We start from the raw sequence: 13044 nt of genomic DNA, 5'->3' as shown, positions 1-13044 counted from the left end.
ATGCACAGTGGGATGGAAAAAAACAAGTAAAAGCGTGCTAAGTTCGGCCGGGCCGAATCTTATATACCCTCCACCATGGATCGCATCTGTCGAGTTCTTTTCCCGGCATCTCTTCTTAGGCAAAAAAGGATATAAGAAAAGAGTTGCTCTGCTATTAAAACGATATCAAGATATGGTCCGGTTCGGACCACAATTAAATTATATGTTGGAGACCTGTGTAAAATTTCAGCCAATTCGTTTAAGAATTGCGCCCATTGGGGCTCACGAAGTAAAATAGAGAGAACGATTTATATGGGATCTGTATCGGGCTATAGACCGATTCAGACCATAATAAACACGTTTGTTGATGGTCATGAGAGGATCCGTCGTACAAAATTTCAGGCATATCGGATAATAATTGCGACCTCTAAGGGTCAAGAAGTCAAGATCCCAGATCCGTTTATATGGCAGCTATATCAGGTTATGAACCGATTTGAACCTTATTTGACGCAGTTGTTGAAAGTAAAAATAAAATACGTCATCCAAATTTAAGCCAAATCGGATAGGAATTGCGACCTCTAAAAGCTCAAGAAGTCAAATCCCCAGATCTGTTTATATGACAGCTATATCAGGTTATGGACCGATTTCAACCATACTTGGCACAGTTGTTGGATATTATAACGAAATACTTCAAATCGGATAAGAATTGTGCCCTCAAGAGGCTCAAGAAGTCAAGACCCAAGATCGGTTTATATGGCAGCTATATCAGGTTATGGACCGATTTAAACCATACTTGGCACAGTTGTTGGGTATAATAACAAAACACGTCGTGCAAAATTTCATTCTGATCGGATAAGAATTGCGCACGCTAGAGGCTCAAGAAGTCAAGACCCAAGATCGGTTTATATGGCAGCTATATCAGGTTATGGACCGATTTGAACCATACTTGGCACAGTTTTTGGATATAATAATAAAACACGTCGTGCAAAATTTCATTCTGATCGGATAAGAATTGCTCACGCTAGAGGCTCAAGAAGTCAAGACCCAAGATCGGTTTATATGGCAGCTATATCAGGTTATGGGCCGATTTGAACCATACTTAGCACAGTTGTTAAGCATCATAACAAAACACGTCATGCAAAAATTCTTTCCAATCGGATATGAATTGCGCACTCTAGAGGCTCAAGAAGTCAAGACCCAAGATCGGTTTATATGGCAGCTATATCAGGTTATTTACCGATTTGAACCGTACTTTGCACAGTTGATGGATATCATAACAAAACATGTCGTGCAAAATTTTATCCCAATCGGATGAGAATTGCGCACTCTAGATGCTCAAGAAGTCAAGACCCAAGATCGGTTTATATGGCAGCTATATTAAAACATGGACCGATATGGCCCATTTACAATACCAACCGACCTACACTAATAAGAAGTATTTGTGCTAAATTTCAAGACGGACGGACATGGCTAGATCAACATAAAATGTCACGACGATCAAGAATATATACACTTTATAAGGTCTCAGACGAATATTTCGAGTAGTTACAAACAGAATGACGAAATCCTATGGTGGAGGGTATAAAAAATCAAATTTTGCCGTCCGCATCCAAAAAATACATATAAAAAAATACATATAATACATATTTAAAAAAATTCGCGAGCGGTGAGTTGGACGGGGGTGCATCTAGAGGGAGGTCGTCATTTTTGTTCCTCTCTCCAGTTAGTTACCATTATGCTCTGGTCTAGGGGGCAGCGGGCCTTTTCCGTCGAGAGCTTCTGTTCTAGCGGTTGCTCACTTATTACTACGCAACGTGCCAGCCACGCACGCCTTGAAATTCTCCTCCTCCTGGTCGTAATTCGATTCTGTCGTGGATTTGCTCATTTCGGGAGTATGGACTTGAAGCTAAACCCAGAAATGGACTTCAACGGACCATCAGAAAATAACGAAAGAGTGGAGCAGTGGGTTGTGCGTTCTCCCCAGCATTCGGCTCGCACCCTAAATTTTTTTTCCAAGCCTCGAAGAAATAGATGATGGAAACGTGTCGTTTTAGCAAGATGGAGCCATAGCACGAGACTCAATGAATTTTTTGCAACAGAAGTTCCCCGACCTCCTCATCTCTCTCAGAAGTGATCTCCAATGGCCGGCACGCGCACCAGATTTTTTTTTTATGGGGTTATTTGAAATCCCTGGTTTATGTCCATCGAACATGGACACCTCAAGAACAACATTTGCGACGCCATTGCCAACATATCGATTGATATGCTGTAAAGAGTGGACAGAAATTTCAAAAATAGAAAACAAATTAAAGATAATCACGAAAAAGCCTAGCTTTCTTTAAAAAAACTAAAAAAAAAAATTTAAAAGAACCTGCAGCCCCGTATTTGTTTTTTACGCAAAATGTTCTTTAATTAATATCTCTTCATATTCGTGTTCCTGGGGTCGTTTTAAGCAGGGTATTTTTTGTCTTATATAAAAAATGTTAAGACCAATGGTTTGACTTATGAGTTATTTGAATTTCGGTTAATGTCGGAACCAATAAAGACGCACAGCGGGAGAAAATAAAAAAAAAAACTAGTAAAAAATATGTCGTGTGAAAATGGATAGAGTTATCTCTTCAAGGCCCTAGGGTGTACGGGCGCCTTTTGGCAGGTCCCTGAAGAATTTCGAAAAATTGCTCGGGCTGACACATCTTCATTTATGGTCTGACTTTCAAAACTCTAAGAAAAAACGAATAGATATCTTAGCATTGTTTTTATTGTAATATTACAAGTAAAAGTGGCCTTAAAAAAGAAAAAGTACATTCTGGCAGATTTTTTTTTACAAAAACCCCAAAATGCCATTTCAGTCAAAAATGCTTTCAAAATCGGAATTTTTTAGTAAATATGCTGTGGAGGCTACAAATTTTGTTAGGTGCAACAAATTTTTGACATGAGTTTAGGCGACATATGGAATAAAAAAAATTCCCAGATGGGATATCTTGGTTTTGGATATTTTGAACGAGAGGGGTTTATCCAATTTTTTTTTAAATTGCCTATTTTGAAGAACATGTAGCGCCAATTTAAGTTGACATATCTTGTTCAAGTTTCACTTAAAACGCAATTTCAATATGTTAACTTCACCAACAAAAAAATTATGGTATTGCAGGGAGTTTTTTCAATAAAGACTAATCAATTAAAATACTTTTTTGACCAAAAGCTAGTTTTATCAAAAATTGTTAATGCTGTATAACTTTTACCTGAATAATCAGATGTGGACACTTGTTGCGGCAAAGTCGTTACAAATTTTGTCCCGAATCAAAACGAATGCAAATGAAAATGAAACCAAAAATGCCTCCGCAAATTTCAAAATACGTAGCAGATCTGGGTCAAAACTGCACAAAAAAAATTACGGTCGAATATCTCCGAAACCAGTGGAGATACTGTATTCCTCAGGCCGACTTTTTTGTAGAGATTTTTGAGCACTATTCATTAAAAAAAATAAAACAATTTAGAAATCAGGCCATTAACAAAGATTTGGCAGCCCGAATAATTTTTCGAAATACCAAGGTGATCAACTTTAAAGTGCTTGCTTGCGCTGGTACAACCTAGGACCTTGAGATTTCGTAAGATAACTGTACCCGTTCTCACAAGGCATATTTTTTACTAGTTTTTTAGATTTTCTCGACGTTGATCGAGGTATTACTGTATTGTCCCGATTAGTCTAAATGTGCGCTCGGTTGGTTTTAAGAAATTTAGAGTTGGAAGGTTGCCCCAGATATTTGAACCTTAATTTGAAAACCAGATTTGTATTCTTCTTCCTTCAAATATATTTCATTTAACCGCCCTATTGCACCCACTAATTTCAAATAGTTTTCATTTGAGTCATTTTGTCATGATATATCCGTTTTGGGGGTTGGGATGGCCTCCTAGATACTTGGTCAAATTTTTAATTTTAGTTTCTTACCTACTCCAGCTGCGGCGGCTTACAGATCTATAGCAAGATTCCCTCCAAATTTTAGGAAAATCCATTTAGCTGTTTTCGAGTCCTTGCTTAAACGTATTTATGAACAATCGTAATATACTCCATATTACCTTTTGTTTATGTTCCATATTGCCATGAATGGAACACCAAACATTGGGGACCAAACATTAATATAATTGAATGGATCAGTCCCCCACCACCATATTCATGTTAATTAAAACTTACATTTTCTTAACTTACCTCTCACGTAAATATATATATTGAACATACCCTTGTTCTCACCAGATATCTAGGCAACCAATATATATTATTTTTAAGAATAAAAAAACCTCGTGATACCGCATCTGGGGACATTAGTCTTTGTAGTTTTGTTAAGTTTAATTGCTATATATTCTTGTTTTATTATAAATATATGAAAATTACCTCGGAATTATACTTTAATCGTAAGAGAAAATATGATTGACGTGTCATTTAAAAAGTAGTAAATTTCGCGTCAACTTGTAGTCTTCATATTTCTTTTTTCCCCATCTCCTTAGATAATTTCGAAGAACTTTCTAAACTCATTATTTTCATCACAAGGGATGCAGCTGCATTCATTCGAAGGGTTTCACTGTGGAACACAATACAAACCTTAGAAATACATTTAACTGTAATCCTGAAAACAAATTGTAAAGTAAATCACAAATATATTGTTGTATATACTGTATGATGCTGAATATTTTTCATATATTGATTAAGCATATCCTAAAATGACTAGCTATGTTAGTTTCAAATTTTTTAAATTCAAATTTTTTCTCTTTAGAGGGTCATGGCTTGAGGTAAAATTAAAGCGTCAAAGGTCAACAATTTTACGAAATCCAAAAATGGAACAAAAATTGCTCTAGAAATTATGCGAAATGAGATATCTGGAAACCGCTTTAAAATCTTATGGTACTCGAAGCCTCCCTTCATTGAAAAAACAAGAATTATGGCGATTGAGCGCTTATCTTGGTCCTCAGGGACGATTTTATGTCATTGGTATTTATTTATGAAATGATTTCATTACAGACTAACGAAAAATTTCTTAAACTACTTATATTTAAAATATATGCAATAATTTATATTATACATTGATTTACATATGTTTTTAGAAACTGCTTAAACGAATGCATTGAAATCAACCATGAAAAATCTATTTAAGACATTAAAACTCTACAAAGCGCCAAAAACGGGCTATTTATTACATAATTTTGCCGATAAGTTCTATAGCAATCATATTGGTTCCGGTAAGGAGTATTGAAAGATGATCTGGCCAAAATATTGGGACTATCTTTTTTATTATATTATTAAAACTATTGTTTTATTGTTTTAGAAACATTTAGTTCAGGGATGGGTACTATTTTTGAAGATTTAGGTGTCATTTTTGATTATAGAGTAAATTTTACTCCGCACAAACATAAGCTAATTCCTAAGGCTTATTGTATTTTAGCGTTTGCCAATTTTTGAAATGGTGTGATCGAGTTTCACATACTTTAGCCGGAGAAGCCCCAAATTCACTATTTGAAAAAATACAACACAGCTCGCGCAAAACATACACATACATAGGGCATTATATTTCGGTTACTACCATTAACGAATAAAGTGCGTTTAGATAACGTTAATGCCATAAATACTAAATGTACAACAAAATCGGACAAGTGGATCGGGGGGTCAGGTGTTAATGGGTTAATATTTTGTCTTTTGAAGAAATATTTTCTTAACCAAAAAAAAATAATATAAAGATGTTGTCTTTGGAAAAAATTTAACTAAAATGTTGTTAAAAAAAATTTAATGAAATTTTGTCTTTAAATAAATTATTTCGAAGGGTTGCAGCATTGACTGAAGTTTTTTCGTTAGAGAATGTTGTGTTGAAATTTTGTCTTCAGAAAATGTTATTAAAATTTGTTAACAAAAGACTACTAATATTTAGTTTTTAGCAAGCTCGGGCCCGATAGTCCCCATATCGAGACGACCAAAAATATATATACTTTATGGGATCTCAGACTAATATTTCGGGGTGTTAGAAACGATAGTATAGCCCCCCATCCTTTGGTGATGGGTATAAAAATATGATCAGGGCCATTGTATCGAGACTCCATGAAAGTTCTTATCAATTTAAACGAAGTCTGTAAGTAGTAAATTGAAGGCAATCTGGAAAGGTTTTTGTGGTAGCCTAAATTCCAAATTCATCGACCACATTTTATTTTTTTCTTTCATGGCTTGATCAACTTTGGATATAATACACCACTTTTCTTCAGTAGGTTAGGTTAAAATGGCAGTCTCAGGCTCACCATCAGACTCACTTAGACGTTTTTGTCCATTGTTATACCACAGGATGGTTCCTACCATTGAACCATCCAGATCGCTTTAAAAAGCCAAACATCTTGCAAATGTTCACATCCGATAAATGAGACACGTTCTCAAAAAAACCAGAACCTAAAGCTGAACTCCATCTGACTTCAGACTGTGACCTGTCATGAAGTCTGTTCTAGCCAGAATCGGTAAACCTATTCAAGTCTAGATTAGGCCACATAAGCTGCATTTCTTGCCCTTTCAAAAATGCTGGATTCGAAATTCAATTTCTTATCCAGCAAAACATACAGGTATTTTGCGCTTTCAGTATATGGAACATTCTCTCCTCCCAAGGAAAAAAATGCCACTGTAGGTAACTTGTATCTCCTGCTGAAAAAAACTACTTCTGTCTTGCACGGATTTACACCTAGACCTCTTTCGGTAGCCCAATTCACTGTTGCACGTAAAGCTTCCTGAAGTATATCTCTTAGAGTGCTGGGAAACTTTCCCCTAACCGTAATAGCCACGTCAACAGCCACTTTTACACCTTTTTCTTCCAGGGACAAACAAATATTTTGGCTATGTTCCAAAGTAGAGGACCCATCTTTTTAAATCTACAGACTCCAAGTCTGCCATAATGTATTTTTTAGAAAGTAAGTTATCAATAAACTTTCTTACGGTAGTGTTGATGTCTAGAAACTCCACCTCTTTTATGATTGATGTCGGTTTTAAATTATCAAAAGCACCCTCACCGAGGAACCACTTCTGCAGTATTTTCCCCAAGGCTAAAACTAATATACCGATGATCAGAGAAGCTGTGGTCATCCAACACTTCCCTGTCCCATATCCTTCCGCTTAGATCTTCCGATATAAAGGACACAGCTAGTACATTTTGCCTGTTCCTGGTAAAAAAGGTCAATTTATTCCCTACAAATCACCAGATTGCAACTTATAATACTTTCGATAACCAGCTCACCCCACCACTTCTAAGACCTTCAGCTTCACAACTCCACTAGCCTTACTGAGGTCTGCGAGACAGCCGGAGTCTCGTACGAATCTTGCATATCTCCGGTCGCTATCAGCCTCATCCAATCTTCCAGTCGGTGGTTGAAAGATTGGGATTACAGTCCCTTGGTCTCCCAAGTACGGATCCAAGAACTGAGGGAACCCTTGGTATCCAAGCGTGTTCCATTGATCGAGATGAAATATTTTCCTTCTTGACTAAATCTAGGCAATTAGTTTGTACAGGCCCCGATACCTACCTGCATCGTCACAGACAAGAGGAGGCCCTGGTAATTCCGCAAGGAGATCGGAGTATACTGATGACAGCCCATTGACTATCCCACTCCAATTGTTTCTAGGTATGCAGCCCTGTTCTTCTCCCTTGTCGACAACTATCATAACCTTGGACTCATATTAATATTGTTCGCCTTATTCTTTTATGCAGGGGATGCCCCCTAAAATGGATTCCGCCTTGTCCTTAAGACTCGAACCGAATGTTTTCTTCGAAAACCCCTGCTGGCCAGTCATCTGTCGGCTAATGGAACCTAGCGCAACCGCTACACCAATAGATCAATAGATACATCTTTACGGCTTTGCCTTGTTTTCTCTGTCGTCCGATTACTACACAAGTTATTTTTGACAAATTTTTTTCTTGTTTTGTTTTCAATTTTCAATCAGTCTTCCGACCGCTACAAAATTATTTTAAACTGTTTTATTGCCCACCCACCACTGTATTGTACAGCTGAGTATAATTTTTTCTCGCGAAGTGTGGTAACGAAAATAACGCGAACTAGTAATAAACACAAAATCAGAGTTGTTCGAAAACAACACGCAGTCAACGCCGACTATATGAAAAATCCGCAATTATTTTTTGGCAACCCAATAGATAGGAGCAGCTACCCAACAACAAAATACTGAATGCACTATCTGTCAAAATCAGTGATTGGTGCAACTCTGATTTTGTGTTTATTACTAGTTCGCGCCATTTTTCATTGTTTTTTGCGTACTATGGCTTTTAACTATAGTGCCCACACTACGCGAGAAAATATTGTACTCAGCTGTTTGCTCTATGCTACCTGGTCATAATGTCATGGAGCAAACACAAATCATTGTTTGGCGTATACGAGAAACAAGGCATAGTAGTAATTGAAATGTACCATTTGGTACTTTCTTTATAGATGGAGCTAGAGGTCTGGACTTTGGTATGCAGGTAACAACTAGGAAATATATAATGGATAACTAAATGATCTATTCAAAGTTCATACATTTATGTACCAAAATTGGTACCATTTAATACCTTATTTACAGATGGAGCTAGAAGTCAAAAATTTGGTAGGCACAGCTAAAAAAAATATGATCGGTGGTTATGATTTTTTACAATTCGTACATTTTGGTACCAATATCGGTACCATTTGGTACTTTCTGTGCAGATGGAGCTAGAAGACTGAGATTTGGGATGTAGGTAAAACTTCGAAATATATGATGTCCGACTGAATGATTTTTTCACAATTCTTACATTTTGGTACCAAAATTGGTACTATTTTGTACTTTCTATCCAGATGAATTTTAAGGTCAGAAATTTGACATGAATGCAGAACTAATAAATATATGATGGACGATTTAATGATCTTTTAAAATTTCGTATATTTTAGTACCAAAATTGGTACCATTTAGTACTTTCTGTTCGGATGAATATTGACGTTTGAAATGCGGCATGTGGGTATAACTTAGAAATAAATAAATAGCTAAATGATATCTTCACCATTCGCATATTTTGGTATCAAAATTGGTACCATTTGGTACTTTCTTCATAGATGAAGTTGGAGAAAAATATGATGGGAGACTATGATCTTTTTACAATTCGTTCATTTTGGTAATAATAATAGCACCATCTGGTACTTCCTGTGCAGATGGAGCTAGAGGTCTGAAATTTGGCATGTAGGTAAAACTTCGAAATATGTGATGGGCGATAGAATGATTTTTTCACATTTCGAACTTTTTGGTACCAAATGCAAATGTTGACCGTGACTGAGCCACAAAAGGTCCAACTTTGGCATACTCTTTCCAACATTTCGGCCGGTATCTCACGAATAAATGCTTCAATCTTGTCTTCCAATGCGTCAATTGAAGCAGGCTTGTCTGTATAGACACGATCTTTAACATAGCCCACAAAAAATAGTCTAAAGGCGTTAAATCCCACGGTTTAGGCAACCGGTCCCGAACGCGAAATAAAATGTTCACCGAACTCGCCTCTCAATAAGTCCATTGTTACGCGTGCTGAAGAAGAACCGCGTGATGAACTTTCTAACAGAGCACGCATTTTGATTATAAAATTCAATAATATAATAATTCAAACTGAAGATGTATGACAGTGAAACGAAACACGAAACGGGCGTGAGCTGTTTAAACCAGTATTGCCAAAAAGATAAAAGCAAAAAAATCACCCTTTGATAGTGCTAGAGGTCCGAAATTCGGCATGTAGGTACGCGAAGAAATAAATAGTTACCTATATATAAAAAAATTAATTTGTGTTTGTTTGTTTGTTTGTGGGTTTGTAAATTTGTTTGTTCCGTATAGACTCAAAAACGCCTAAACCGATTTCTTTGAAATTTTCACAGATTGGGGGGAGTGGTCAGGAAGGAGCAATAGGCTATATAATTTTTTGATATCGCATTGAGGGCGGACCCTCCCCCTTACCCCAAAAGTACCAGTCAAAAATAAATGTGGACCGATTGGGACAATATGGGGACTTAAATTAAAGGTATTCAAGAGTAGAGTACAAATTCCATATTAAAAATTAGGTCCAAGTAATTAAGGGGCCGCCCCGACCCCAAAAACCCCCCAAAATAGGTTTATTGGACGATAATGACAAAATGGGAATCGAGGGAAAGGTATTCGGGAGTAGATTACGAATATGGTCCGGAAGGAGCAATAGGCTATATAAGTTTTTGATATCGCAAGGGGGACGGACCTCCTTCTTCCCCCAAAAGTAGCACAAAAAACTAAAAGTGGACCGATTGGGACGATATGGGACTTAAATGAAAGGTATTCATGAGTAGAGTACGATTTCCATATTAAAAATGTATTCCAAAGCAATTCCCAAAATCCCCCAAATTGGTTTATTGAACGATAATGACAATATGGGGCTCGAATGAAAGGCATTCGCTAGTAGATTATGAATTTGGTCAGGAAGGAGGTTTAGTCTATGTAATTTGTTGGAAGGGGGCGAATCCTCCCCCGTCACCACAAATACGCCCCACAAAATCAAAAGTTGACCGATAGTGACAATATGGGTATCAAATAAAATATATTGGAGAGTAGAAAGCGAATGTGGTATAAAAACTTGTGTTCAAGTATCCAAGGGGTAGCCCAAACCCAAAAACTGTTCCAAATAGACATATTGGACGTATATATCAATATAAGACTCTGATAGGCATTTGAGAATATGACATTAAACTTTGTGTACAGGAACCTAGGTGGTGTTTTACCTCCTAAAAACTTAAACATACTGTCTCAAATTTCAACGACATCGGACAATGAATGCGCCTTTTAGGGACCCAAAACCTAAATCCGAGATAGCGGTCTTTATGGCAGTTATATCCAAATCTGGACCGCAGAAGTATATCAAGGGGCTTAACTTAACTCACTGTCCCAAATTTCTGCGACATCAGACAATAAATGCGCCTTTTTATGGGCCAAAACCTTAAATCGAGAAACCGGTCCATATGGCAGCTATATCCAAATCTGAACCGATCCGGGCAAAATTGCAGAAAGATTTCAAAGGCCCTAAAACAACTCACTGTACCAAATTTCATCAAAAACGCACAATAAATGCGCCTTTTATGTGCCCAAAACCTCAAATTTAGAAATCGGTCTTTATGGTAGCTATAACCAAATCTGAACTAATCCAAATTAACGAAGGAAGTTGAAAGGCCTAACCCAACTCACTGTCCCAAATTTCAGCAAAATCGGATAATAAATGTGGCTTTTATGGACCTAAAACCCAAAATGAGAGGACGGTCTATATGGCAGCTATATCCAAATCTCAACCGATCTGATCCAAATTAGCGAAGGATTTTGAAAGGCCTAAGACAACTCACTGTCCCAAATTTTAGAAAAATCGGATAATAAATGTGGCTTTTATGGGCCTAAGACCCTAAATCGGTCTATATGGGGGCTATATCAAGTTATAGTCCGATATATCCCATCTTCGAACTTAACCTGCTTAAAAACAAAAAAAGAATCTGTACAAAGATTCAGCTCAATCTCTCTATTTTTAAAGACTGTAGCGTGATTTCAGGCGTACAGACGGACGGACATGACTAGATCGTCTTAGATTTTTACGCTGATCAAGAATGTATGTACTTTATAGGGTCGGAAATGGATATTTCGATGTGTTGCAAACGGAATGACAAAATGAATATACCCGCATCCTTCGGTGGTGGGTATAATAAATGATAACTATTTAATAGGTAATCATATGGCATGGTGGTTGTCTATTAATGACTATTCATGGACAACCACCATACCATATGATCTACTCTAACATTTAAATTATCGTCATCTGGCAGTCTTCAACTGGAATTGTTTGATCCAATTGGATTTAGTTGATCCAATTAAAAACATGCCAACATGAACAGAGAGATAGGGCAGAGTAGTAAAAATTACTCATCAGCATGTATCTTTGTTATGACAATCTATCGGTCCTTTGTATAAAGAACAAGTAAAAGCGTGCTAAGTTCGGCCGGGCCGAATCTTATATACCCTCCATTATGGATCGCATCTGTCGAGTTCTTTTCCCGGCATCTCTTCTTAGGCAAAAAAGGATATAAGAAAAGAGTTGCTCTGCTATTAAAACGATATCAAGATATGGTCCGGTTCGGACCACAATTAAATTATATGTTGTAAAATTTCAGCCAATTCGTATAAGAATTGCGCCCATTGGGGCTCACGAAGTAAAATAGAGAGAACGATTTATATGGGATCTGTATCGGGCTATAGACCGATTCAGACCATAATAAACACGTTTGTTGATGGTCATGAGAGGATCCGTCGTACAAAATTTCAGGCATATCGGATAATAATTGCGACCTCTAAGGGTCAAGAAGTCAAGACCCAAGATCGGTTTATATGGCAGCTATATCAGGTTATGGGCTGATTTGAACCATACTTGGCACAGTTTTTGGATATAATAACAAAACACGTCGTGCAAAATTTCATTCTGATCGGATAAGAATTGCGCACGCTAGAGGCTCAAGAAGTCAAGACCCAAGATCGGTTTATATGGCAGCTATATCAGGTTATGGACCGATTTGAACCATACTTGGTACAGTTGTTGGATATTATAACAAAACACGTCGTGCGAAATTCCATTCCATTCGGAAAAGAATTGCGCCCTCTAGAGGCTCAAGAAGTCAAGACCCAAGATCGGTTTATATGGCAGCTATATCAGGTTATAGACCGATTTGAACCATACTTGGCACAGTTGTTGGATATAATAACAAAACACGTCGTGCAAAATTTCATTCTGATCGGATAAGAATTGCGCACGCTAGAGGCTCAAGAAGTCAAGACCCTAGATCGGTTTATATGGCAGCTATATCAGGTTAAGGACCGATTTGAATCATACTTGGCGCAGTTGTTGGATATCATAACAAAACACGTCTTGCAAAATTTCATTCCAATCGGATAAGAATTGCGCACGCTAGAGGCTCAAGAAGTCAAGACCCAAGATCGGTTTATATGGCAGCTATATCAGGATATGGACCGATTTGAACTATACTTGGCGC

General features: G+C 37.3%; 2 long non-coding RNA genes across 2 annotated transcripts in view; both read right to left on the bottom strand.

The window, feature by feature from the left end:
* Positions 1–1547: 1547 nt before the first annotated feature.
* LOC131997231 (uncharacterized) lies at positions 1548–2507 on the bottom strand. The gene is made up of 2 exons (XR_009398141.1): positions 2351–2507; positions 1548–2245 (listed from the first exon to the last, which is right to left on the bottom strand). It is a non-coding gene; the product is annotated as an uncharacterized LOC131997231 (long non-coding RNA).
* Positions 2508–4319: 1812 nt separating this feature from the next.
* The window catches only part of LOC106092688 (uncharacterized), a 43336-nt gene continuing 34611 nt past the window's right edge, over positions 4320–13044 (bottom strand). The window contains exon 2 of the long non-coding RNA XR_001222205.2: positions 4320–4598. This is a non-coding gene — a long non-coding RNA (uncharacterized LOC106092688). The remainder of the gene's footprint in view (positions 4599–13044) is intronic.

This window comes from Stomoxys calcitrans, chromosome 1 (assembly GCF_963082655.1).
Source record: "Stomoxys calcitrans chromosome 1, idStoCalc2.1, whole genome shotgun sequence".
Lineage (NCBI taxonomy): Eukaryota > Metazoa > Arthropoda > Insecta > Diptera > Muscidae > Stomoxys > Stomoxys calcitrans.
Note: the sequence above shows the minus strand (reverse complement) of the source record. Positions and strands in the feature narration are given on the sequence as shown.